We start from the raw sequence: 26,495 nt of genomic DNA on the forward strand, positions 1-26,495 counted from the left end.
CCGCACCCCCTCATCAAAACCCCAGACCTGTGCATTCGCCAGCGGCGGCGTTCCCACCCCCCGTGGAGCTGATCATTCTGCTGAAATGCACGCGGCGAATCAGGAAAGGGAAACCATGTGTTTCTCACCGAAATTGGTTTGACATTTGCATGGGCGGGGAGGGTAGCGAGCAGGCGAGGCAGGCAACGGGCACTGAGCCACTCACTGCTGATAAACAGTGAATCAGTGAGTCACCAGTTGTGTCAGTCTTTCTTAAGTCTTAAATTGCTCCCGAGGGCAGCAGTGTTTTCGGCGCTCGGCACACTGTCATACCCTAAAGCATCAAACTAAATGTTTTCCTGCCAGCACAGAACACCCACCAGCTCCCCGCAGCGTATCCGTATTAAATAAATTCAACGACAGCCGCGTGCTTTTATGTAATGTACGTTACACTTTATACCACACTCTGCGCTTTGCATGGCACTCTGTATGAATGCTGTGAAAGTTTGTCAGGTATTAATTGTATGAACTGACTGTAAAAAGGAAGGTTTGGGACAATCCCTCACTCAATCAACCCAAACCTGCTGTACACGTTTTCTCAACCGGGGCATAAAACCCACCAAATGTTTATTCCCCTGGGGTCAGCTAACCAGTCCGTGGGCACCACAGGGGACATCAATAAGCTCTCCCCACATATGATCCCTACCTTAGACTCCAGCCCAAACTCACTAACCACGTCCATGCAAAGCTCTATATCACTCTATCAAATTTCAGTCTAATTTCAATAATTATCTTTAATGCATTTTATATGAAAATCTGTTCAGTGAAATAATAGTACTAACAGTAATAGCTCTGAGCAGTAATGTACCAGATCTGTGATTTCATGGCTTACATGTACTCTTATGAAATATGAGGGAGATTATGTTTTTCAAAATCACTGGCCCTCTTTCTTGAGTGTTTTGTCCAAGGAGACTGTGGTATAGCCACATGCTGTAATACTGTAGAGTACTGTACTGTACTGTGCTGTACAGAGAAGCATATAGTATCATATCTGAAGTGGTCCTTTGTTCAGTAAGCATGTTCCCTTACATTGTAACGTGCCTCAATATAAGTGCAAAAATACTTTTAAATTGCCATACATGTTAAAAATCTCTGAGGGTAAGTGTCTCTTTTGTGGACATTAAACACACAGCATGCATTTCTGTCTGCATTTACATTACCAACAGTGGTAAGTTCAGTAATATTTTTTTTTCCCCTTGACAAATCTATTTTATATTACAGCTTTTGACAGTATTCAGTTGAAGCTGTTGCAAGATAACTACAGCTGTAACTATGTCTACTCCAGCTGTACAAATGGACCACTTTCCATACGTTTATTTTTACAAACACGTTTTTCCGCCTTTGAACTGTGATTGGACAAGTTCTGAGGGATATAACGATTAGGGCGTGAAACACAAACAACCTGATGACAGTCCGGTCTGTTTACAGAAGAAACAGAACAACAATATCCTAAAGTCGTCATTTTAATGTGGCTGCTGGAGCGGTCGCGGGAGAGAGCGGTTCCAGTATGTTTACATTTGGGCTGGGCAGAGAGAGAGCCGGAGCTGGAACTCGCACCGGAGGAATGCGTGCGCTGATTGCTATCTCACATGTCACATATACATTCTGCTGGAGGAATGTCGCCGGGTTCTGCAGCTAAACGGTAACAGCTGTTCCCCAGCGATGTGTCTGATGGGGGTCGGGAGCGGCCCGCCGGTGTTTACTTTAGCCCGCGGGGCCAGGGAGGGAGTGCTTCAGAGGGGACGCGATCGTGCCGTCAGACGCCGGGGCCCGGCAGAGACATTCCTGGGTTTCCCGCAGTCAGACACTGCATGTGTTCCCTCTGCTGTTATTTTCTGTGGGAAAACCCCTGTTTGCATTAGGGGGGGAACTTGGCTTGGCCATGGCTGTAATTTTACTGTTCAGCACTTTCAGAAAGCGGTACATGTGAGCTCAAACAAAAAAAAAAAAAATAATAAAACTTGGTTTCCTCTGGTTTCCAGTGTGTGGTGCCCCAGTTAATTTTCCGCAAGTACGCACAGATGTGTACATTTTTCAGGAGCCTGAATCAGTGGGTTTACCAAGTCCTTCATAGCTTGTTTTTGGACTTTTCCAAAGACTCTAAGGCCTTTCACCAGATGTAAGTTTCTTCAAAAATAGAACAACGTCTTTACATTTCACATATAATCGTAAATACTCTGTTGTATTATTTGAACTAGTGTCTGTTGGTTTGAGCACTAAGGGTCTGATGGCCTTGTTAAATTTAAAGCTGAAGCCCCCACCTCTGCATAGTTCCAAATACATTCATTCCTTAGGTGCCTCCAGGATTCATTCAGGAATCACAGTCACCAGGCCTGTATGCAGTACTCAGCTAGCGTTGTAGCCTATAATGGCTCCCCCGACCCTCCACTGACCGGGGTAATGATGTTGGAAATTGGTTCGCATTAGAAGCCTGTGTGACAATCTCTTCAAAAGGCGGCACCGGTTGTACGAAATAGATGCTGCTGGAATTTCAATGATGCAATACAGCTACAGTATACAGAAAATAAATCGATGCAAATATTTTTTTGTTTTTTGTTTTTTTTTTTTTTTTTGGATGGAGGGGAAATTGGAATATATTTACTGAGGAAAAACAAAGCAACAAAATCCTCAGAATTGTCACTCTTATTTGTCATTGTTATTTTTTTTATTATACGCATATTGCTATATATTTTACTATTTAAGAAGATTTATGTCCATTTGCAGATTGTTGATGTCCAAAACAAAAAACTGTATTAATGTATTAACCCCATTATCTATGATCAGTTGAATAGATACAATAATGAAGAAGTCTGTTCTAACACGTACAGAAATGTATGAAACATCATGACATAACATGACATAGCATCATATAACATTAATAACAAGTGAAAAAGGTGAAAGTCCTCTGTCACCTGGTGAATGACAGGAAACGGACAGAGCTTGTTTCATGGTCACAGGCAGAATGTCTTTGCCATCACAGTGTGTAGCTCTAAATTAAACAAACCGCCATAAGGGAACCATTCATGAAATCTCTCATGCCTGGCTTGTCACACCATGACATCATCAAGGGAATAGCACAATGGTGTCTCTGCTGTTCAGGAAATGTACTGGGACCATTCCCTCAATCACACGAAAACAGCATAACAGTAATAATAAGAATAATAGCTGTAATAACGCCTGTGTTTGCAGTAATATTAACAGTCTGTTTTTTGGCATGCATCGTGCTCTCATTCCACACAGAGTAATGACCAGCTGCTTCGCATTTTTCCCAGCTTCGCAAGGCCGGTGGCGGTGCAGTATGTGTGGTATGTGATCTTTATCATCCTCTGGAAGAGTGGTTTCTGCTCTGGAATTTTAGCTCCGCGAGTATTCCTCGTTCGCACACATCCGTCTCCCCGTAGCGGCACTTTGTTCTTTCATGAGAAGCGTGTCCTTTGTAACCCAAAACAGCACATCAGAGGCCAGCTTAATGAACGGTCCATTCTTGCATTCGTCATAAATCTTCGTCAAATATACACGCCGATGCATCTGTTTCTCCACAATGCACATTGTGCCATTGGGAAAAAAAAAACTCTAGCAAAATGCAGATAGTTATGGAGTTAATGATGTTGTGCGTGAATGACAGCTATGGCATTCCCTGTTACGATTGTTTAAATGTTCTGCATGAGCTGAAAGTCAGTGGGTAGCTTTCCAAACTGTATGAACATCTGCTTTCAAAACATTTTATGTGCTGCTCTATGGATATTTCACCAAAACCAAAGTTATTTTACCAAATATACTAAATCCACATACCTATTGTCACACATTAATCTGACCACGTTGACTCCTAATGGAGTAAATAAATAAAACTATGAAATGAGCTGTTTGTCAGTTTTTAATGCAATGGGTTTCTTCAGGTCCAGCCCTATTTTGAACAAAGTATATGCATCCTTAAAAATAGTGGAAAATTGGTGAATGGGGAAATTAGGCGTGTGAGAGGCTAGTAGGGAATACACTGAAAAGAATTATTAATCAACTCCCTTGTGCACCTGTTTCTGTTGATGCCAAGAGGGTCCTTGTGTTAAGTGGGGGACAAAGCTTTCGGAGCGGTGGAATGCACTTCAGTTCTGACACAACAGCCTCCTTACTGGGCGGATGAATGAAAAGATTATTAGTGAGTACTAACCATCAGGCGCAAGGACAGTTTGGCTGCATTTTTGACCTCTAATTGAAGTTTTTCCTAACCATAATATGTTACATGGTCAGTCTGTGTTTCCCCAGCAAGCTTTAACCAGGGTGGTTTACATAGCTTACATTTTACTTTGTTAAATATGAAGGATGGCTTATTATATATAATGGATAATGCAGGTATTAAATACGGTAAACCTGGTGAAGTACCTTGTGCAGAGGTAAAACAACAGTGACATGCCAATGTTTTGCGCATGCAAGTTCATGGTTGCAATTCGACAGAAAAATATAGACACTGTCCTCCAACTACTACAGCAACGACTCAAGAGAAGACACCTGTTATTAGCATTCTATTTTTCAGTTGCGCTGCATCAGCTGTACGCCACATACTACTGACAGGAGCGAGGAGTCTGGTAAACTAATACAGAGACCGCCTCTCTGAGACGGCTCACATTCCTGCTTTGAACTTAATTACTATGCATTCATCTTTCTGTTTGACAACAAGATGAAGCGGGCATTTCACGACAATGACCTCATGCTTATTTTAGACCGGTTAGCATTTTTAAACTTAAATAGCAGGATTGGTATAGTGTAAACAATTGCAGTAAATATGAGTGCAAAAATTGTTATTTAAATTCTATGCTTCAATCATCCACATGCATTTCACAACACCTTCCAAACTTCCTGACAGTAGGATTGATGGGTTCTGTCTATCAATTTACTTTTTAGATAACCTTTAAAGTTCTTACAGATCACATCTTGGTATTTAAAATATGATTTATCTCCACAAGAGAGAAAGCTAACGGGCAGAAAAAAAGTTAGCCATGGTTTATGCTCATCAATCATCGGTTGGAATTATAAGAAAATAAAAGATGAAGAATCAGAAGAATGTAAGATTGAAAGTGGAAAAATCCAAGTTTGGCCATTTATTATACAACTATATGATCTTGAATTCATATTCTGTGTTTTCAAATGACAAAGACAGTGGAGAGCATGAAATTTGTAAGGAGTCAGAGCACAGGTTCATTGCAGTTATTTCTGTGAGATACCCTAAGAAGGGCCTAACTGTTGGGGATGCATAGGTTTGTGGTATGAACCATACACGCCGTACATAATACAGTGGAGGGAATACCTGCCACCCTAGTTTGTCTTCTAAAACTAAGTCTGTTGAGTTGTAATTCACCAGCATTTAAGGACACAAAAAAAGATTTTCTCCTGTCTGCATACACATACCGCTCAGACCAGTTTATTTTTAATTTCATTGAAAGAGATCTGATAAGATCCAAGCCAGTATAAACACAACACGCTTGTTTGCTGAATCCTTGTTAAGGGAGAGATTATCAGATATATCTTGAGGAAACATTCTATTACAGCCTTATATTCTCTGTTAATTTGATATTGATGTGACAATGGGTGTGTGCGTTATATATGTTGAAATAACCTGCTACCCATATTCCATTTTGGGAGGGTGGGTTTCATTCAAGGTAATTGTCCTGTGACCTTAATTCTTCTCTGTCTAATATTTCTAAGTGTGTTTTGTGATAGAAGCACAGAAAACAGTTACTGTAAAATGAAAACAGTGCTAAGCTCAACATTTGCTACTCCTTTCTTTGTCATTTGTATAAAGAAAGTTAGTAACAGCTGTGTTGTTGAGTGATAGCATGTCTCACCGAAGAGGTTATGAGACCCCATCTTCACAGAGGTTCACAGCGCATGTAAAGTGGTCATGTCAGGCTCTTATCATTACTCACGTTGGGGAACATACAGTATCCCCGATCCTTGCAATACATCAGCAGCCGCCATGCCACAATAAACATGCCCCCACCGCCATACATAACAACCAGAGGAGAATCGCAGGAATTGTTTGGATAACCCAGTGAGAAAGATAACCCAACAAAGGCTGGTGTCGTTTGCACAATGCGCCAGCTTCCTTTCTGAGCCTCGCCCGCTTTGATTGATTGGATCGGGTTCAAAGGTTCAGTTCGTAAATCAGACCTCACACCTAATGTATTATTCATGTCTGGACCAACTATTAATATCACATCTGTTATGTTTATATATACTCTTGCAGATTTACAAAGTCCTAATATCACATTTATTGCACCTGCCACTTGAAATACAAGTCCAGCATTCAAGAAACAATGATAATATTAGTAGAGATACATTTTTTCCTGTAATGATCAATCATAATCTTGATTCTGCTCAGCTGCCATAGACACAATTCCTTCCTACTGTCTCATGTAAACACTGTACTTCCTGAAAACATGAACTGTGATTAAACTGACTGGACTGAGTTCATTGGTTCCCCCCCAGAATATGTTATTACACAGTTCAGACAGATCCTTTACACAGATGTAGCAGCATGGGGTCTGAAATTGTCCTATGCACATCACAGTTTTCAGTTTGTTTTATCCAATATGATCCAAATGCCCCCCTAAATGAATTCCACCCTGTAGAGTCACTTTGGAGACAAATGTTAACCTACAACCAACCAGTGATGATTCCAGGAATATCTGACTTTAATTGTGACTAAAAGTTTTTAGTTATGTCTTCCATGGGTCAGCCAGTAAGGAAAGCTAATAACAGTTGTTCTGTTCTCCGTGTTCCTAAGATGTGTTTCATTAAAACTTTAAAAAGGCATATCAAGTTAAACTGAATAGAACACTAAGTGAACTTTCAAAAAATTCCCAGACAGGTAAGCTCTGCCAAGGTAGAATACAATAACAATGATATTCAGACCAATCAATCAAACCATGACATGAAACATCCTCGCGTCAGTCAACACAAAAAAAGTGAAAGTAGTTTAATACCGCAGCAGACAGTTCCACACAGACGCGTTGCTATCACCATCAGTGAGATGAATGCGAGCTATCATAATGAAAAATTCATGAAACGCTGTTGGGCAGAGAAACACCACGCCGTTATTGAGTGAAAGAATGTCATTTTTGTCCAAAAAACGCTTGACACCTTTTAGGAAGAGGCACTGGAATTTCCTGAACTGGGTCAACGTTGACGAAAAGCTGAACTGGCAAGCCAGGCTCCCAGATCTGCAGCCTGAAGTAACCAAGGGAAGTGCGGCGCGAAGTCTAGACAGCGGTTCAGGGGAGACGCACCCCCCGGACGTCTTATCTCTCCAACCTGCGGGAATGACATCACCGCTGACGAGCATATCGGGGCTTTTAACCTTTTAGAAATTCCTAGCTGAATATGCTGGCTCATAATTTCATATGAACACATATGTCTTCCTGCGTGCCTCAGTTTGCGGAGCTTCGGTGCGGTAGTGAGTCCCAGGATGACCCTGGCCAGAGCATCATTATTCAGCTCCTGACAGATCACTGGAAAAAGGTGTGGGGGTAATGAAGTACTTTTTACATTACATTAGATTAATTTACATTCATTTGCATTCACTTTTATAACCATATTATGTAATGTAATTACATTACATAACATTACATTACATTACATAATATGAATTACATAACAGTAATTACACTGTTACTGTGTGCAGTGCTAAATTCAACAACATTTTTGTTTTTCAGTGTGAAAATTGAGCTTGGAGAGGTGGGTGGAAAATGTCTGCTCAAAGAACAAGCTGCCTTTTTTTTTTACTTTCAATTCTGCACAACCTTTATGAGACTCAGAGAAACTATTTTAAGCAGAACTGTCACAAACACCATATCACGCCCACAAGTATCAACATCATTGTTATTATCAGTTTTTACAACAGCAGGTATTTAATGTCGCTCTGAGGGGAACATGAACACTGGCTGAATTTGTTGTAAAGCAGCCAAACCCCCTCAGTGTTTCATTTTCTTTCCTCTGTATTGGTTTACAGGAAGTGATCAGATGGCACATCCTGAGGCCTACAGGCAGCAGAGACACCCTCAGTGCTGAGAGAGGGCAGAGACCAGAAACATTAGCAATTTCAGTTAATGATGACGTCTATACAACAACAATTCTTAAAACCCTGTTTTTAAAGAGTCGAACTGCTCTCCTCCAACATTAGCACCTTATCTGTTAATCAAATTACAAAATGTTTGTGTATGCAATTTCAAAGCACAAAATGATTTTCTGGAATCTGATTTTCTGAATAGCAAATTCCAAACAATGACATGGACACGGAAAACGATGTACTTGAACATGAACTCCAACATGAACTCCAACATGAACTACACCCAAAACATTCCCAGTTCCGTACAAATATGATACTTCTCAGAGGCTGAAGCAAAAATATTTTCCGTTTAGTTATGTCACTCCTGTTTCATCAGCAGATATTTTCTTTCAGCATAGCCCAAATAGCTCTTCATATCAAAGTCTTAGCATCGGTAGCACATCCTGTGTTTTCTCTCCTGTTCGTGTTGTAATAGGAATGCTATATTGTACGATACTTCAAGTACAGGAGTATAATCCCAGATAGTGTAACATTCTTCTACAGCACCACATTAAGGAGGATAAACTCTCTAGCCTTTGCTAAGCAAATGAATTATGTAGTGTAAAAGCCAGGTTCCATTATGGAGTACTCTGTGACTTATTATTACTTTCAAGTGAATTCAGGGCTCTAGTCTAACGTTTTACCCTAAGAGCACATTTTTTCCTTGGCTGAAAAATTGTAGGCACACAGTACAAAATTTAAGAGCATATACAGGGAGTCTTGTGTTTATCGCTAGGCTTGATACAGCTGACACCCCCGTGGGTAAATGTACACATGTACAAGTCTGTTCTAATTACACAGTATGTAGGGTTTCACATGTACATTCATTAAGAAATGAAACAAAACAAACAAAAATACTCAGACAAAAGTAGACCACCTCATGTTTGGGTGTAACGATTGCCTTTCTAGCAATAAATATGTGAAACAACTGAAAAAAAAAACCATACTGCTATTTGGAGTCATTCGTCAAATTTAAAAAATACAGAAAGCACATTAGATTCTTTTATGTTCTATATCTTACTTGCCTACTTATCTGCGATGGATTGTAGAACCACGTAAAGAACACAACCATGACATGACCACGGATACATGGCGATCTTTCCTTAACCATTTTTCCTGGAATCACTCTATATTTATGTCTGCCATATCTCTATCTCTGCTGTGAAACTTGCAACACACCTTCCCATGACGCACACATGTTGTTTCAATCCATTTCCTATCAGGCTCATTCAAACCAACAGCCTGAAACGCTGCAGCGGTATTGAAAACCAGGAGAGATTTGTCTCCCCCCCATTACCGAGATTTTTGTTGAGAGTACATTTAATCAGCTCTGAGAGGAGCTTGCTCTCATCTGAGGCAAACATACATTCTTAATGTAATGTAATGTGCCGAGCTTTGTACCAGCCTCCCAGCAGCAAGACAAATTGTAAATGGGATTTTTTCGGGGAAAAAAAATGTGAAAAACATTTTGTAATAGGCAACCACCGCAAATCAAAAAAAAAAAAAAAATTGGAATGTCTTCATATTGCCAAAAAAAGAGGGTGGATAGGCATGTCTGTCTATTTTACCTCAGGTTTCCCAACTGAACACCGTGATGTGACACTATGTCGTAACAGTCAAAACAGAGCCAGCCGTTGTGGGACGGGGCGTGTCCATCAGATGCCATGTCCCGTCCTAAAAAGGACCAGAATGTCTGCCACAACTCTTTCCTGTTTCTGTCTTCCTTGGCCCACAGAAACCACCCTACCTTCTATGAACCTAACGTACTCCACAAGCCAGCAAAACAAGGTAAACACCACAAACTCTCACAAACAGTTGTTGTTTAGACGTGACTTGCAGCCAACAACAATGGAAAAGCTCAATGGAAGTCATAAAAATGTTGCTGTTTGTTGTTTTTATCTCAGAGGCTGTGAAGTCTGGTACATGCAGTCCTATGCAGAGCGATGGCAGATGTGGCGCAATATTTCAAACTAAAGAGAAAAATTTTGATTTTTTTTTTTTTTTGCTTTTTGGGAGGGGGTTTATATGGGATGTTATGGCTCCATGAAAACATGCATTTGAAAAAGCCTCTCAGGAACATTTTAAAATACAAATGAACGTGTGTGTGTGAAAGCTGTCGTTTCAACTGATGGGGGCCGAGGTCACCACAGATTGTCACCCGCCTACACCCCCCGCTCAACTTAATTCCTAGAACAGAATAATTGAATCAGCTGAGATACTTAGAGGATATAATGAGTTGTGGGCACTTGCATCAAATGAATACCATCTGCCTAATTGCACTGACCATGTCAATGTGCAGGATCTCGCTGTGCAGAGCAGGCTTTGCTGGTGTGTAAAGTAATCTGGGATAATGCTGAGATAATGGACAGCACCTTTAAGTGGCCCAAAGCCGTATGGCCACGCTGAAAGACTGAGACTCAAGCCGATGATCGGAACCCTTGGCCAGTTTTAAAGAGGGTTAAAGATGTTTTTCTTTCTCTGTTTTGTTTCCTGGTGGCGAAGAGGAGGAGGTGGGAAGTTGGGCGGTGGGGGGCTGCATGTGGTGACTATTGACAGAGCGCATCCGCTTAAGGCCTCTCTAGTGAGGCCCTAGTCACACCATGTTCAAGAGCAAGCCAAAAATGTATAATGCATTGACCGCTGTGCCTAACGCCCGCCCCACCACCCCCACCCCTTCCTGCAATCAACACACGTGACTGGTTCCCTATGGTTCATGGGCTACTATTTGGATAGCAGGACAACAAAAATATAATGTAGTGTTGTAATGTGACCTAAGAGCATTGTGCTGGCCCACAGGCATGAGGAAGAGTGTGCAGAAACCACAATCATTGTGCACTTGCTCTACGCTGAGGTTTTGGTTTTTTCACAATAAACAAGTTGACAGTAGTGAAATTACGCAATGTGGCAAACTTGCATGCTGGGAAGTGTAGTTCAAGATGACAGTGACGTCACGCATCTTGAAGGCAGCAGGAAGACTGCTTTTTTAACCATTGTGAAACCAAGCATATCTCTCATGCCTTTTTTTTTGTCCGCCTGCCTGATGGATCAGAAGGCAATGGGTTTGAATTGGAATAGTTTTGGGTAAGGGAGTCTTGCTGAATAAACAAATCATAATACAACAAAAAAGGAGAAAACTCCACTCACTGACATCTGAAAGGTTGAGTGACTGCATTGTCTCAATCGGACGACGTGTGACATTTGCTGACGTCTCCATGCGGTGAGACGAGCCTGTCAAAATCACGTAAGGCCACAGATTCCATCTAACAAACGGCGCCAGAGCCAGGGCCAGAAGGACCGTTTGATTGGACAATAACTCAGTCGCAAGTGTCAGGGTGTCCCGGGAGGAACCGTGCTCTCTGATGCGAAGCAAACCTGTCAGGAGCACCATTAATCCGGCCTCTACAGCCATATAACTTTCCAGCGAGACTCTTGCACCTCTAATTCCACAAAAAAAAAAAAAATACGAAGGAGTGAGAATGACTGAAGCATGCAGGGGATTACTGAGTGGTATGTGCCAAGCACAAGCCCAACACTGCAGGGTTCAAGCAGCAATGTTATTGAAACCGGTACTAAAAACATTCTATTAACATTTTTCTATGGCAGTAGATCAGACTGCTCCCCCATTGGTGATGATCCCCCCATTTTCTTCCTTGCATCGATCTCGTTAAGGGTTGCTGGATCTCAACCTGCAAGTACACGTAAGCAAGAAATTAACAGAAACCACAGGAGCAGAACAAAGTCCCTCCATGTGACAGGGATGGAACAAATCAATACCGCCTTGCAACCATAAATATAAGAACTTTTCTGAAGCCACAGGTTCAGCTTACGGGCCAGTGAATGGGGCCTCAGCACAACAATGGACGCTGGTTTAATCAAGTATTAAAATTTTCTAGCCAACTTTCTCTGACTTTAATGATGTTAATAACTTTATCTGATTTTGTACCTTTCTTCAACACTGAACCGTGGTTTCATGCCCAACCATGAAAAAAATCCTTTTATCTCACGTGATGGTTGAGATGTGATGTAAGAGAAATGTTTCCAATTTAGATGTGCTTCACTGAATTATGGATTCAGTCCATAATCTGTACATAACGTACGTTTGGGTACATTAAGAGTAATGATTCAGTCATAAGAAAATTCCTACTTATCGTGTAAATCGCTGCCAGTGTGGCTGCAATGGAAAAATTAAATCACATAAGGAAACAGAAGCTGACCTCCGCATGCACTCTTCAGTGCATTCTTTAACGATCATAAAGTGGAGATACTAAATCCAGTTTTGTAGATTCATTAACACGTAAGTTAATTTAACATAAAATATGTCTTACTTATTTCGGTTTAATAAATAATAGAAATTCACTGGAAATAAATTATTGGAACTGCTTTCTGTTGTAGGAAACAGATATTAGGGCTTTGTAATTGATGGATATATATGACCATTCCCCACACAGTGCAATTGCACAAGTTCAAATTCCACAGTTCAAATTTAATGCGAAGAATTACAGCCAAACTGACTAAACAGAAACAGCAAAATACCTTAAGTTTCAATTGCTTTGTTTTGCTTGTAATTTAACAGTCCTGTTGGACAGAGTTTATACAGTATCAGCTTACACATGGGGGAAAGGTGTAGTGACTTTTTAAAGGTCAAGATCTCCTTGGGGGAAAATTAAATAAAAAGCCAGCTGGTGTATTGCTGGTCTGGTGTTGGCCTTGTAATCTAACTCCATAACACCTCTTTAAGTCATATAACCACCTCTGTTTGCGCTCTGTATACAGATATTGGGGTTACTTTGAAACCTGTGTCAACTGGTGGCATTTGATCTCCAACCCTCTCTTATGGAGGGGTTCTGAAGCAAGTACAGTCTGAGCAGGAAGTAGTCTGCACTCTTTGCCACAAGGTGAAGATGTTATATCTGTGGCCGTCTAATGAAGAAGACGACACACAGAGCTGTATGACATCACTTCCATAGCAACTGCTGGATGGTTATGCTTTCTGTGGTTCTGCTTCCCCCCCCCCCCCCTTTGCCCCACTGTGTCCAGTGCTTTGTGACAATTCACAATCTTATGCTATAATGAACACTTTGATTGATGACAATTATGATTATGAAAAAATGAAGGGTTTTGTGTTGAATAAACTGCTTATTGATAATTGTCCAAACAGATTTCTATTGCATTCAACCATTAACACAAATGATACAGAGCCGTTATTAGTGGCTGTTGAATTGCAGTTTCCAGCATTTAGTATTGGGCTACGTGGCTGTTCAGAGTTGTAATCTGATCTAGCCATGGAACACTTGCACAGACACGTGGAACAACATAATCATTATAGTTTTTGCTCTGTTTCAGTTACTTTCTGGTTTTAGGGTTTTAGTATTAAGGGCAAAACCAAAACAAAACAATATAAAAGATGTAGAATATGCATATACTGCAAAACACAAATGGAAGCTACATCATGTATCTCTATATTGGAAAGCATTTTTAACCAATGGGAAACCAAGCTAATTTGTCAACAATGTCTTTTCACACCTGCAATAGGTGTTGCATCAGAAAGCAAAGGACAAGTCATCAGTGGCCCAGTGTGAAAGCGCCCTTAATCCTAGAAGCATGCTGAAAGTGTAGCTGATACACAGTAGGAGCAGGCAACTGTGGAATGGTTGGGGTCAGGGTAACCATACCACAAGAGGTCTTAAATCTGGGATGCATGTGTTACCACTAATGAATGCAGTTACAATTATCACTATGCCTGTTGCCACGCTTGTCGTTCTCCTGCTAAGCTTTCTGAAATTTTAAGACAGAGGTCTAAAAGTGCAGACCGTAAAGTCAGATTATATGAAAATCAACCAGCTATTGTCTCTGCAAAGCCGGCCACCCATTCCTGTCCGTTCACCATGCTTTCATCATTCGTCATGGTGCTGCAGCGAGCTCTCTGCAGATGGGTCAAATAAACACTGTTTTTTTTATTCCTCACAGCTCAATAAGCTTCTCAACTTGATTCTGTTGAATTGTTGAGCCTCTCAACAATTCTGTCCAACACGTGTTTTTGCCTTGCTGCTCGCTTCTGCTGCAGTTGCCATTGTGTCCGTCTTCTTCCCCAGCTCCCCGGCTGCTTCTCGAGAGAAACAGCAGCTAAAAGAAAAAAAAAGCCGATTGGTTATTTTTCATTGGCTGTTGGCGGTACGTCTCCTCAGCTCGTGTCACGAAGCTGGAAGCTGAAAATGGTTCAGACAAATATTTCTGACATGCTAGAAACTGATTCGTGGCTGGTAGTTGCTTCCAAGAGCATTAATTGTCATTACTAAGAACCCAACACACCACAACAACTCTTACTATTAAACCAGTGCAGAGTTTCAACATGTATATCTCAAATTTCTACAAAATCCATAGCAAACTTCTTGCAAACTCATAATAGACTTATAATGGTTATTGTTATGGCTGAAACTGGGCTAAAATCATGACTTTAAGCCTCAGTTAAAACCCTGTAAAATGAAATTTATTAACTGTTAGGATTACTGACTGAAAGAGTGAACAGAACATCTAGTTCATTAAAGGTATTATTCTGCTTATCATTGTTTTGTTTTCCATGATCAAACTTTTCCTGCACTGTCTTGTCTAAGGGTCATGTCCAGATATGTATTTGCTATAGGCACCTTCCAGGTGTAGATGTAAGCTTGTTGCATTCATTTACATATTTTTTCACACAGCTTGAGTCTGTGTTGTTTGATCTTTAAATGAGCTTTCCACTATTTTTTTTTTTTTTTGATTTAGGTGGAAACATGATGCACACCACAATGTTATACCGCTGTTTTAGTGGAGAGATATGATTAGGTTGACCAGCTCATGGTTTCTTCCAGGTATTTCAGTTGTAGGCTGTTCTTTCTGGAGATGGGAGCAGTGCCTGTGGTATTACTCGGATTTTGTGAAAAATGCAGTAATTTACGTCCTTCGCCGGGAAGTGGGTTAAACTGATTCCAATAAAGCTCATTCTACCCATAAGGGTTGCGAATCGATGTTCCTATTTCACGTAATTGAGTCTCGGGGGTATTGAAGGTCATGCATTAGCCCGGAAATCATGGCTATTGGCCCACATGTGGGGGACAAAGAATCGCTTTCATTGTGACGGGTGTCCCAGGGTCCCCTGCTATCAGTTAATTGGGTTATATCCCATCCTCCCATCCAGACAGTGATGCAATATTCAGCACGCAGACGACAGGAAAAAGAAAGACTTGATGTGTCTTCCTGTTGTTATAATCCAGTCAGACAGCTGAGAGTCTACGCAAGAGAACTCTGGGTTTCTCAGCATCCGCTTAATGGCCTGCGTAATTCCTGCTGTGCATGCCCGAGAAATAAATGTTTTTGCCGCACCATCTCACCACAAACTCACCTTTCAAAGTTTTTGCAGTCTAGTAAAAACCACCAGCTGTGTCATACATTCACGCGATATGATATACTTTCTTAGCCACGTGATTGCACACATGCTCACAGACTTAAACACACTCATACAAATAAATTTCATACAATCATAAAATTATTTCTTTCTAATTTGAAAGATAAACAAGATGTTTCCCAGGTCTTTGGAAATTGTTTGGTAAACCCTGGTGAAAATTTATACAGTGGCATTGAATTGTGTGTCTCTTTTCTTCTTCATTAATTAACTGTAATGAAGGATTTCCTTTCTTTTATCTCAAATATTAAATGTCATAGGCATAAACTGCCATCAACTGTTCATTATATTCATGAGCCATGAAAATTAAATGTACAGTATATGTATATTAAAATCAAGCTCTCATCTGTGACCGTGAATAACACTAATGGATTGTTCACAAAGAAAAGCGAGCAGTGATCTTCAGACTGAGGTGTCTGAATCAGGACTCCTGTGCTTTGTTACATAATGATGTCGTCACTGTTGATTGACGCTGAATTGGACGCACTCTTGGCCCGTTGTGTTGACTGAGGATGCTGTGCTGACACAGTGAAAACCGCCATGTAGAGTGTGTAGACACGGTGGCCCCAGCACCATCTCAGGGTGGGCGGAATGGAGGGGGAGTGGGGGGGGCACCTATTTACTGGAGGGAAATGGGGGGAAAAAAACGAAGCGCAAAAAAAATTCAGTGCAATCTAAAAATAAATCTTAATCCCTGCAGCTCTTTAAAATTACATTTCTGTTTCTTGTATATTACATTATGAATATTTCATCAACCTGCTCTCTCTCTCTCTCTCTCTCTCTCTCTCTCTCTCTCTCTCTCTCTCTCTCCCCTCCTCTCCTTCTCTCTGGCACCAGTGTCTTGTAATGGAGGAAATAACTGGACAGTTTCAGTGACTCTGTGGAAAAAAAAATTAAATGGATGCCAGCGCTTAATTTTTCAGTCCTGGCCAATGAGAGATGCACACGGCCTTGGTCCAGGCCACGGCAGTGGTCAGCTGCAAGTAGGTTGGAAATAATCTCCCAATGAGTGTAAATGTGTGTCAGGACTTTTGGCGTAATGTTGTGGGGAGCTCTCCAGCGTTTCAGGGTCAAGTTTACAACAGCAGAAGACACTTACCGAAACTGCCTTCTCCGTAATGAATTATTGATAGGTGGGAAAAAAAAAAAAAAAAAAAATATATATATATATATATATATATATATATATATATATATGAAAAATTCATTTTGTGCGCGACGCCATCCTCTGGGTTTGCGTGATCAGCTGGGGCACAAGCGTTGATGCCTTCCCAGCAGGCCCACCCCGCAAGACATCTGCAAGGGGGAACGTCACGCCCGTCCAAACGCAGCCCCCATGCTGCGGAAGTCAAGGCCCACATCAATATCTGTCACTAATTGGTTTGATTAAGTGTCGCAACAATGCGTTATTTAATGCAAACCAAGGGCAACAAACGCTTTTCTTCTCTCCCAGTGCTGCGCCATCTGGTTGCCTTGTTAGTCTGAAACGTGATTGATTTCTCTTATGTAAATAAAAACTTCCGTAATTTCCTCGTTTTCCGCGTTGAAGTTGTTTCCACTTTTTTTTCTCTGCTTGCATGGCTCTGGTTGATCCGCCTACTCGGAGAGAGATGATAATCTGTGATGTGCTAGAAAAACAAAAGGAGAAAATAGAAAAAGGAAGTGTTGCAGTTAGACACCAAGCTGTTTCCTGCGCGCTTATCAGAGGTTAAATACCTGGGACTGCTGGCTGCAGTGTCTGTTGGCAGATGCTCCTGATGCCCCAAAGGGACAGCGTTAGCAGTGTGGGGTTGGTAATTTGTGATTAGCAGGTGGGTTAGCCTTGATTTCTCTTCTACACAGACATTTCTCCAAACAAGCCTTCTTTTCCATCAAGTAATCAGTGGATCCAGCAGTGTAGGGGCGGCAGTGTAGCTTAGTGATTAAGGAGCCAGACTCGTAACTGAAAGGTTGCTGATTTGATTCCCCGCTGGGGCACTGCTGCTGGGCAGGGTGCTTAACCCACAAACGCTTCAGTAAATGTCCAGCTGTATAAATGGATAACATTGTAAAAACACTGTAACTGATGTAAGTTGCTCTACCAATAATGTAATGCACTGTAATGGATCCCCATGTTCTTCTTTGCCCTTGACTCACAACAGTTTCTTCAGATTTTGAAAGGGGTAGAAGTTTACATTCCTGGATGTCTGTTCTAGTTATTGTTCATACACCCTTTGCAACTAAAGGGCCGCTTTTCAGATAGGCAGGCATATCACTTGTAACAAAGGGGCCTTATACTTAACTGATTGTAGTTACAATGATCACTCTTTACTCACCCATCTAAAGTTTAGTAATCTTTTATTGTAAAGGGGTTTTGTTGACTTATGCCAGCTGAGAAAATTAATGTGGTTATAGTCATTGTTGCCTATTTGCAAGAAATTAAGTATATTTTCTCTACAAATTTATTATGCTTACTATTGTATTTTTCCAAATTTTCAGGTTACGTCTATACATAATGTTCAAAAAAATATATAAATATTAAAATTTCCAATTGCAGATAATGAGAATGACAGCTGACAGGAAGGAAATTTAGCACTGAGCATGCTCAGGAATGTTGTCCTGAAATATTTCATACCCCAAAAAGAAACACATTGTTGGCATATTCCAGGAAATGAAATTACTAGAACTAGCAGAAGGGAGTGACAACAGATTAGCACACGTTTCTGTGTCCACAGCATTGTTCTCTGGAGCAGCTAATTAACATACATCCTCATAACAAGGCCTAGAAGAGAAAGGTATTCAAGCCTGTGCAAAGAGAAGGAAAGTGGTGTAATGAGGGTAAGGGGGGGGGGGGGGGGGGGGGGGGGGGGGGGGGCGTGCAGTGAACAATTCAACAGAGCTTTGCTATCCACCTCATGACAAGAAGAAAAGGTGAGAAATCTCCAAACTGAAACAATGAGTTCCTGTATAATTGTCAGACTCTTGATGCAATTGGTGTGTAGAATGTAATGTAACCCTGTGAGTGTAAATGTCATTTTAATTCCAGGTTTGTGAAGAATTACCTGGATACAGAAGAAAGTCTGAGACTTTCAGGGAGCCTTGTTACTTTATTTAAAGCTCTAAGACATAGTAGTCAAAGAGACTTTCCAATGTGATAATTGGTGGGTTCAAGCTCAGCCTTTGCTGTTCAAATCTATGCTGTCCACAGCCAGCAGTCATAGTGGGCATGCTAATTACTTTTTAGCGTTCAAAGATTTTCTATATTTCTCTTTCTGTGAATACCCCCCCCCCCCCCCACACTGAATTCTGTTCAGAAGGAACATCATTCCTCTTCAACAGAATAAGACCGACTACGTAAAGAAACCAAACCATCTGAATGTGACTGAATATGAACTTCAGGGCATCTGACCCTGCCTTATACATTGTTCATTATAAATGCAATAGGCATGGGGCATGAGCTTGTCATAAAGTTTATGCTTACATGTCCATTGTAAGATCATGCTCATTTGACAGACATGAAGCATGGAAGGACCCTGTTTAATATTATGATTATGATTAGTTAGATTTGTTTCAGCTGTTTATATTATGATGCAATCTTTGTTCTGGCTGTACAAACCTTGGCACATAATGATAACAGGTGTGAAAAATGGACTCTGCACCTCTATAGTATACCTGTGTGTGGATATAGCATATAACTATGAGGACCTCGCGCTGTCCTTGAACAAAAAGCAAGATAAGACTCCCCGACCCCAGTCATAGTTCTCTTTCTTCTTGGATTGGGCTTTTATCCTCTAGGTTAGGCCTTGTTGCAAGCTATTCAACCCCCGGTTTTACAGAATTCCTCCTCTCCACAGCACTGTGTACTCCTAACGCTGTCTGTCATTGGTGGACGCAGGTCACGTGACCCACGCAGAGCTCCATGGCTAACATTCTCACTCACAGCAATAAATCACAATCCCCCAGCTGCACCCGCAGATCAAATAGAAGACAAATGGGCTTTTGTAATGCCTAACCGATTTTCCAGGGTGGGGGTGTGGGGGGGGGGGTGGGGTGCGTGGGGGGGGGGGGGGGTGCCCTTCTGCACTTCTGCGGCAGCCGGACATGGTTCCCCTAATGCATGGCACGGCCTGCACCAGATATATCCCATGGTCCCCTGGGGCACACACCAGGCGGCTCTCACCCCCGAGGCCGGGATTCACCACACATTCAGTCTTTATTCCTGTCTCCTATGGAGGAGACAGAGAGAGAGAGGGAGAGGGTGGGAGAGGGTCACTGGGGCTGTTAAATAAAACATGCATGAGAGTGGCTGATAACATAACAGTCTAGTCCAGCCTACCCATTACTCCACCCCATCGCTCTCCTGCCCTGCCCCTTTCTAACACTCCTTTATTTTTTTTTGCTAAAATAATGGCCGCTATTTAAACCTCCTTTGAAAAACAAAGGAAAGTCCCTGTAGTACTAACTCTACCACACACAATAAAACAAAGCACATCTTGCAAAATAATGAACTGATGAATTCATTAAAACAAAATTGCAGTTTGTTTTTTTTTTTCCAGAGTACCCACTTTTGAAATATTGGTTAATAATTCATGAGTTCTCTTGATTTCACACCCCGTGAATCTTCCCTACTGATCTTATCAGTAGGGGGGAAGAATGCATTAAGATCCACTGCACTCTCTCCTCGTTTGGCTTATAGGAAACACCTGCCCTACAAGACTTCAGGACCTGCGGGAATCAATCACTGTTCAAGATATCTGCCATGTCTGCCAAGGTGCAGGCATCACTCACACAACTGCAGCTCAAAACTGAGCAGTGTCCTGTGTTGTGTTTTCACCGCCGAAAAGAAAACCAAACAGCGTTTTTCTGCGTTAGCACATCATTTAATCGGGTTTTTTGTTGGTAAGAACCATGAGTAAGTGTATTTAAGTAAGGTAGCCTGGTAAGGTTTTCTGTAAGAATTATCTTATATCGGTGAGAATGATCAAGCTGATCATCCAGAACAGTGTAAATGTAGCTGTGGCTGATTTTGTGCTGGCTGAGATCTGCGTTTTGAGTTGGTATCTGGGCTGTTTGTTGCCTCGGTTGTAAACGGCAGCACTGCGTTTGAACTGCAAATATTGCACTGAGAGCATGAAAAGATCAGGTCATTATCTCTCGTAAAAACAACTGTAAAGTCAGAAGGCTGGCCGGCCAGTGAGAGGTACCATCAGAGGGGCTTCACTTTGGCAATTTCCCACATCTAAATAATAAAAAGGGAAGCAGATTTTTTTTTTTGTGAGTAATTCTTCCAGTGTATCAAGGCTGCCAATGACAACAGCAATAGACAAACACGTTTCAACAGGAAAAGGTGGGAGTGGAAATATACTGGTCTAATATGCTGATTGCTGATGAAATGCTGTTATCTGCCTTGCATCGAATGAAAACAGTAGATAAACTTTGATTAAAAGCCTTTTAAAAAAAAAAAAAAAAGCTAATTTGTCATACAGAGAGATGAACAGCTGAGAGGCCGTGTTATGAGGTCTGGGTCCTTTCAGAAAACAGGGCAGTATGATTCACGTGCATGAGCTGTTTTCACACTTTTTCCATTTTAAGAGTCTGGGAACCAGGCCAGCACTGTGTTGTTAGTGAGGTGTCAGTCAAACATTAATGGACTATTTATCTTTATTGGAAAAAGACAGCTGAAAACAGCCATGAAAGGGTTTTACTCCTCAAACAGCTGTACTAAGCACTTTAGACCCATCATGATCTTGGTTTAATTCAAACCTGCATCTGGCAAATAAAGTAGAACAGTCTCAAGCATGACCAAGCCTGGACTGCTGTCTGCTCAATGGCTGTGTGACGGACTTTCCTGAGCACAGGAAGCCGCCACATTATATTTATTAAAATGTATGAAAAATGTGTTTTTCATGTTTTCAATATGACAACACCGACATTCATCTGAGAGAGAGAAAGGGAAAAAAAACAAAGATTTACTGCTGCCTCTATGCAGGGCAGCCATGAGCTCTAGATTCTAAAACAGACCCCACTGGTACGACGGGATTCATCACTGTGGCACTGCTGATAAGCTGGAATTAGCTTTCTTCAAAATTCACAGGACGGACGTGTTCTCACAAGCCCACCAGCCCCACTGCACGTACAGTACAGAAAGGACCAGAGTGTTTACCTCCCAGTGTGTTTCAACATTGCACTGACTGCTGCATGACCAATCCCCAACATTCTAGCAAACCTGTTCTTCACACTGGATGATGAAAACTCCAGTACGTTCATATGAAGAAAGTGACTGCATGTTGTCAATGATTTTTCTTTAATTACTTATTCCTCATGCATTTTTCATCCCGGTTTGGAATCACCAGACAAAGTTCCAAACGAAGATTCAGGAGGATTATTTTCAGACAATGCCTACATACATAACCAAACCTAAACAAAACAGTACCTTCCATGATTGTAAAAGCCATTCTTATCACTTTCTTTCCACATCAGCTGTTAATGGCATCCCTCCTCCACCCCATCTCCGCCTTTTTTTCCCTGTTTATGATGTCCACATAAGCCATCATGATCGGCCCTGGGCCGGGTGTGTTTCTTTCATGAGACTTCAGGCCAAATAAAAGTACCACTATAACCAGAACACATGCAACCCTCACGCCTGATTATGTTGAAAATCATTCCACCTGAGGTGCATATTGAAGGAATCCCACCGCAACACCTTGAGTCCTTGTGCAGAAGGGTCAGGCATAGAAAATGCAGTCCTCCGATGCGCTTGCATGTTAACAGCGGCTATGTTCAACACTACAAGTCAGCCAGTACACTACAGCGAAGTGAGGACCAACTGGAGGGCAGGCATGGCTTCGCTGACATCCCCCAAGTAACGTGGAGTCTTGTGATGAGTCACAGGGTGTCTGAGAGAACGAGGCGAGATCCTGCCAACATGTCCGCCCCTATCCCCAGCAGAACGAAGCCAGTTTGCTCTGCCTCTGTGTGCTCCCAGGTATCGTCCGCTGATGACGTGGCCGGGATTAAACTGTGGCTGTAGGGCTCAGCTTGCTTTCAAGACGAGCACGTTAAGCACTGAGCCACTCAGGAGCATGTTGGTGATGGTGTCAAATATGTAAGAACCAAAAAAACTTCAGGCTGATTTAGTGAATTATTCACCCCTATTATTTTCCCTTATCAGCTCAGATTTTGTTTATCAGCTTGCATGTATGTTTGTACTGCCAGCTAAATTTCTAATTAATGTTCAGACTTTTGTCTGAAGCACAAGGATACAGACACACATCCATCTTCTCTCTCTTAACAGCCATGCAGTATCCCCTGATTTTTTTTTTTTACATCCAGGCTTGGCGGGGTGACCGGGTTTATTTCTGTGGTCTCTGCTCCCTTCAGCTGGGACGGGTGCGTTCGCGTCTGAGTACGAAGGCGCATCAGCAGAGACACAGGCGTGACTCTCCCGACCGATCCCCAGAGAGCCGTGAGGACATATGGCATATGACACGGCCGCGCCTCATTGGTCTTCACACTGTGTGTGTGTGTGTGTGTGCGTACGGACATGGATTACTGTTATCTTAAGCCTTAATAAAAGCCCCTTTAATATCTGCGGTAATGAAGATCACATACCGTTGAAGGAGAGGGAGGCTGCTGGGAGAATCTGGGGTCGCCATGGCAACTGGTTACTCAGCTACAAGCCCGGCATAGAAATCCACTTAAATTACAACAATCTCATTACTCTACCACTACTGCCCCCCCCCACCCCCCACTCCCTACCTTTACACCCCCAATTTTCCCTCCTCCTCCTTATCTCTCCCCCCCCCGTTTGAAAATGCTAGTTTGTTTGCAAGTGAGCTGAGCAAATTAAGCCCTGATTACATCTTAAATGGAAACAGGTTCATATAATTTATTAAAGCAGGCGATATCAATCCAGATACGTGCGTCAATCACACTGTGCTGTGGATGATAATGGATCTTAATTCTATGACCACTCCAATAGTCCCTCTTGAGCCATCAGAACGATTTGCTATGGTTGGTGAGCTTGAAAAATTGATTGATCGAATTACTTGCTGTGTACAATACACATACAATATACAATTTAGCTGCAACAGTATCATCCTGAACAATCAAAACTGAGTATTTTGATAGTGAAAGTAAAGTACCACTCATTATTTCAACCAGTCAAGTGGAGATGTAAACATGACCATCTATGTTTGGCGTATCCTCCACCCATAGCTGTCCCCCAGGTATCCCTCAATCAAACAATACAAACAAAAGAAATGTAGCCAAATTCAAAACGGTAAATTTTTGCGGGGCATTTTCTTGTTATTATTATTATTATCATTATTTGAATGGCATTCGTAGCATTCCCTGCATGGAAGCGTAACCACCTGCAAATCTGCCTCTCTCTCTCTCTCTCTCTCTCAAAGCTGAACACTATCCAGGTTTCCATGGCAACGGGGCGAGCAGCGCTGAAAGAAAGGGCCTAGCTGCGGCGGTCTCTTTTTCTGGGTAACAGAGAGCGATACTCTTTGTGGAAGGGGAGGAATGTGAAAGCCGTTCTCTCATTTGCATTCTGGTGTGTGTGTGTGTGTGTGTGTGCTCTGTGTGTGTGTGTGTGTGTGTGTGTGTGCTCTGTGTGTGTGTGTGTGTATCCCCAACCCAGAGATATTTTATGCATAATTGCTGGCTCCCAAGGCTACTCTGCAGAAGGAGGAATTCTCTTCTTTTTGATTTATTTATTTATTTAGATTTTATTTCTCAGTCATTTAAACAACATCACCGCCCATTCTGAAGCTGCCATTTTTTTTTTTTTTCAAAAGAACACATCCTCAGACAATTTAGGGAGGTAGAGCGTTGGAATCCGCTCTCCACGGAGTATAAATTTCTCTTCAAAAATGCTCAGACGTCCTTTGTTTAGAAAGCAACTGAACACGATTAAATGCCATTCTCCTTTTTTTCGTGAGATTCATTTCATTGGGGACGCAGAGTTATTTTAGCATCATTGAGACGAGATCATGCAGTTAATTGCAGCTTCATTGTGTATGTGTACTTGTCATACGGAGGCTGGCTGTCTCCTTTGTTGTGGGATTTCGGCCTTCCTCGTCAACACGCTCTGAACCCGCAGATGTACACTGAACCCCCGACGTAATATCAGAGAAGGGATCTCATTGGACAAAGAGCTGCATAGTTTGGATGCTTCTTTTTGCGCAGAGACAAAACAGTTTGGTGAGAAAAACATGCAACGTCACCAGACATCAAACTCACTTTATGGTTTTTGTAAGATAATTAAACCACAGCAGAGGTAAACAACAGCAGAAGTGTTGGTGTTTGCACACTTTTTCATTTTAAAATGAGTTGCGTGCAATAAAATCAATGAAATGTTGTTTCAACAGCTCTCCATATTTGAATGTGGTGATAATATTTGGACCCAAAAAATGTTTCATCTTAAGAATCCCTTTTGGTGTCACTATAGTAATTAGTGGGCACATATCTTAGCATTCCACTGAAGCAAACTTTAAGCAATTATGGTTAAGATTCTCATGAAAAAGTTGTACATCAATGACACATAACAACCATGACAAATACAAACACATACAAACCAAAACAGTTTATGATTAACTGCCATGTGCCTGTAGGGGAACTGAGGAATGACTGGCAGAAAAGTTTATGGGAACCTCGTACAACAACAGAAGAGATGCTTATCCTTCAGGAGCTTTGAACAGTCTCTGTGACTGTCTACCACATTTTACTGTCTGGTGACAACACGTTTTAAAAGTATGTGTAATCCACAACCCCTATATCAAGTTCAAAACTAGAAAAACTGAGGTCCTGTGAGATTAATTATGTTAAGAAATGTTTTACTCTTTCTTGCATGTCTTTATTTAAGTATTCAGGAAGGAAAAAACATTCAAACAGCTGTAATATAATATGTGGTGAGTGGTTCTGCTCTAGTCCTCTGTTCAGTCTCAGTGCTAAATGGGTCTCTGAAGATTTCATAATTTCTTGATTTCATTTGTTTGGTCTTGTTTTGCCGTTCATACGTTCCAAGCGCTCTCCATCTTGCTGCTGGAAAAGTTGAGTTTCTGATAAAACACCAGCCCCAACCCCCATCTTACACCAGATTAGGATCAGATAGCTTATTTACCGCAAACACTGCCAGCTCTGACAGGTATTATACACACATTGGCTCTAACAGGCATCTTTTTTTGGACCAACAAAATAAACCAAAAAATGTGCAGAAAGAGAGCGCTGAAACGAAGACCAAACCAAACGTGCAACAAGTGTGCAGATTCTGAGACGGCCTTTTTTTCTGCCGAGGCGTCACACAGAGCCGAATGACCCCGCTGTGGTTCCTCCAACAGATCCAGCCAACCCCCCTGGGGGGGGGGACTGCAGGCCAGAAAGAGGAGACTCACTCACTCAAATACCTCCGATTCCAAATATCGTGTGCCTGTGGTGCCCATTGGCCCCGCTTACGTCAGGGGAGTGCTTCTGTCTGTACGTACAGGACGAGGCAATGGGGGGGTTCACATTCAGCGGCACTGATGACTCCAAAATTTTGGCTTTGAAACAGAAAGAGGCTCTCACTCTCTCTCTCGCTCTCTCTTTCTCTCTTTGCCTCTGCCTACTGTTGACCCGCGGGGTGAGCGGTTGACCTCTCCACTTTCTCAGGACACAAAGGCTTTTGATATGAGATGGTGGGAAAGCGAGCCAGTGGCTCATTGCACATTCAGCCGGGCCTCAGCGGCCTGGCCAGACTCCTCAGCGCCTTAAATAGATGCTGCCATTGATGGTTAAATCAATTTGGGATGGTGACAGCGTGGCTGGGCCACAGACTGTAACAATGGTGGATTACAACAGAGGTACGCCCCTCCCCCGCGCATCTCCACACACACACACACACACACACACACAACCTCCCTTTTTTTTGCACAGTGCGTGGAGTTCGCCACAGTG

This window comes from Megalops cyprinoides, chromosome 17 (genome assembly GCF_013368585.1).
Source record: "Megalops cyprinoides isolate fMegCyp1 chromosome 17, fMegCyp1.pri, whole genome shotgun sequence".
NCBI classification, from domain to species: Eukaryota; Metazoa; Chordata; class Actinopteri; order Elopiformes; family Megalopidae; genus Megalops; species Megalops cyprinoides.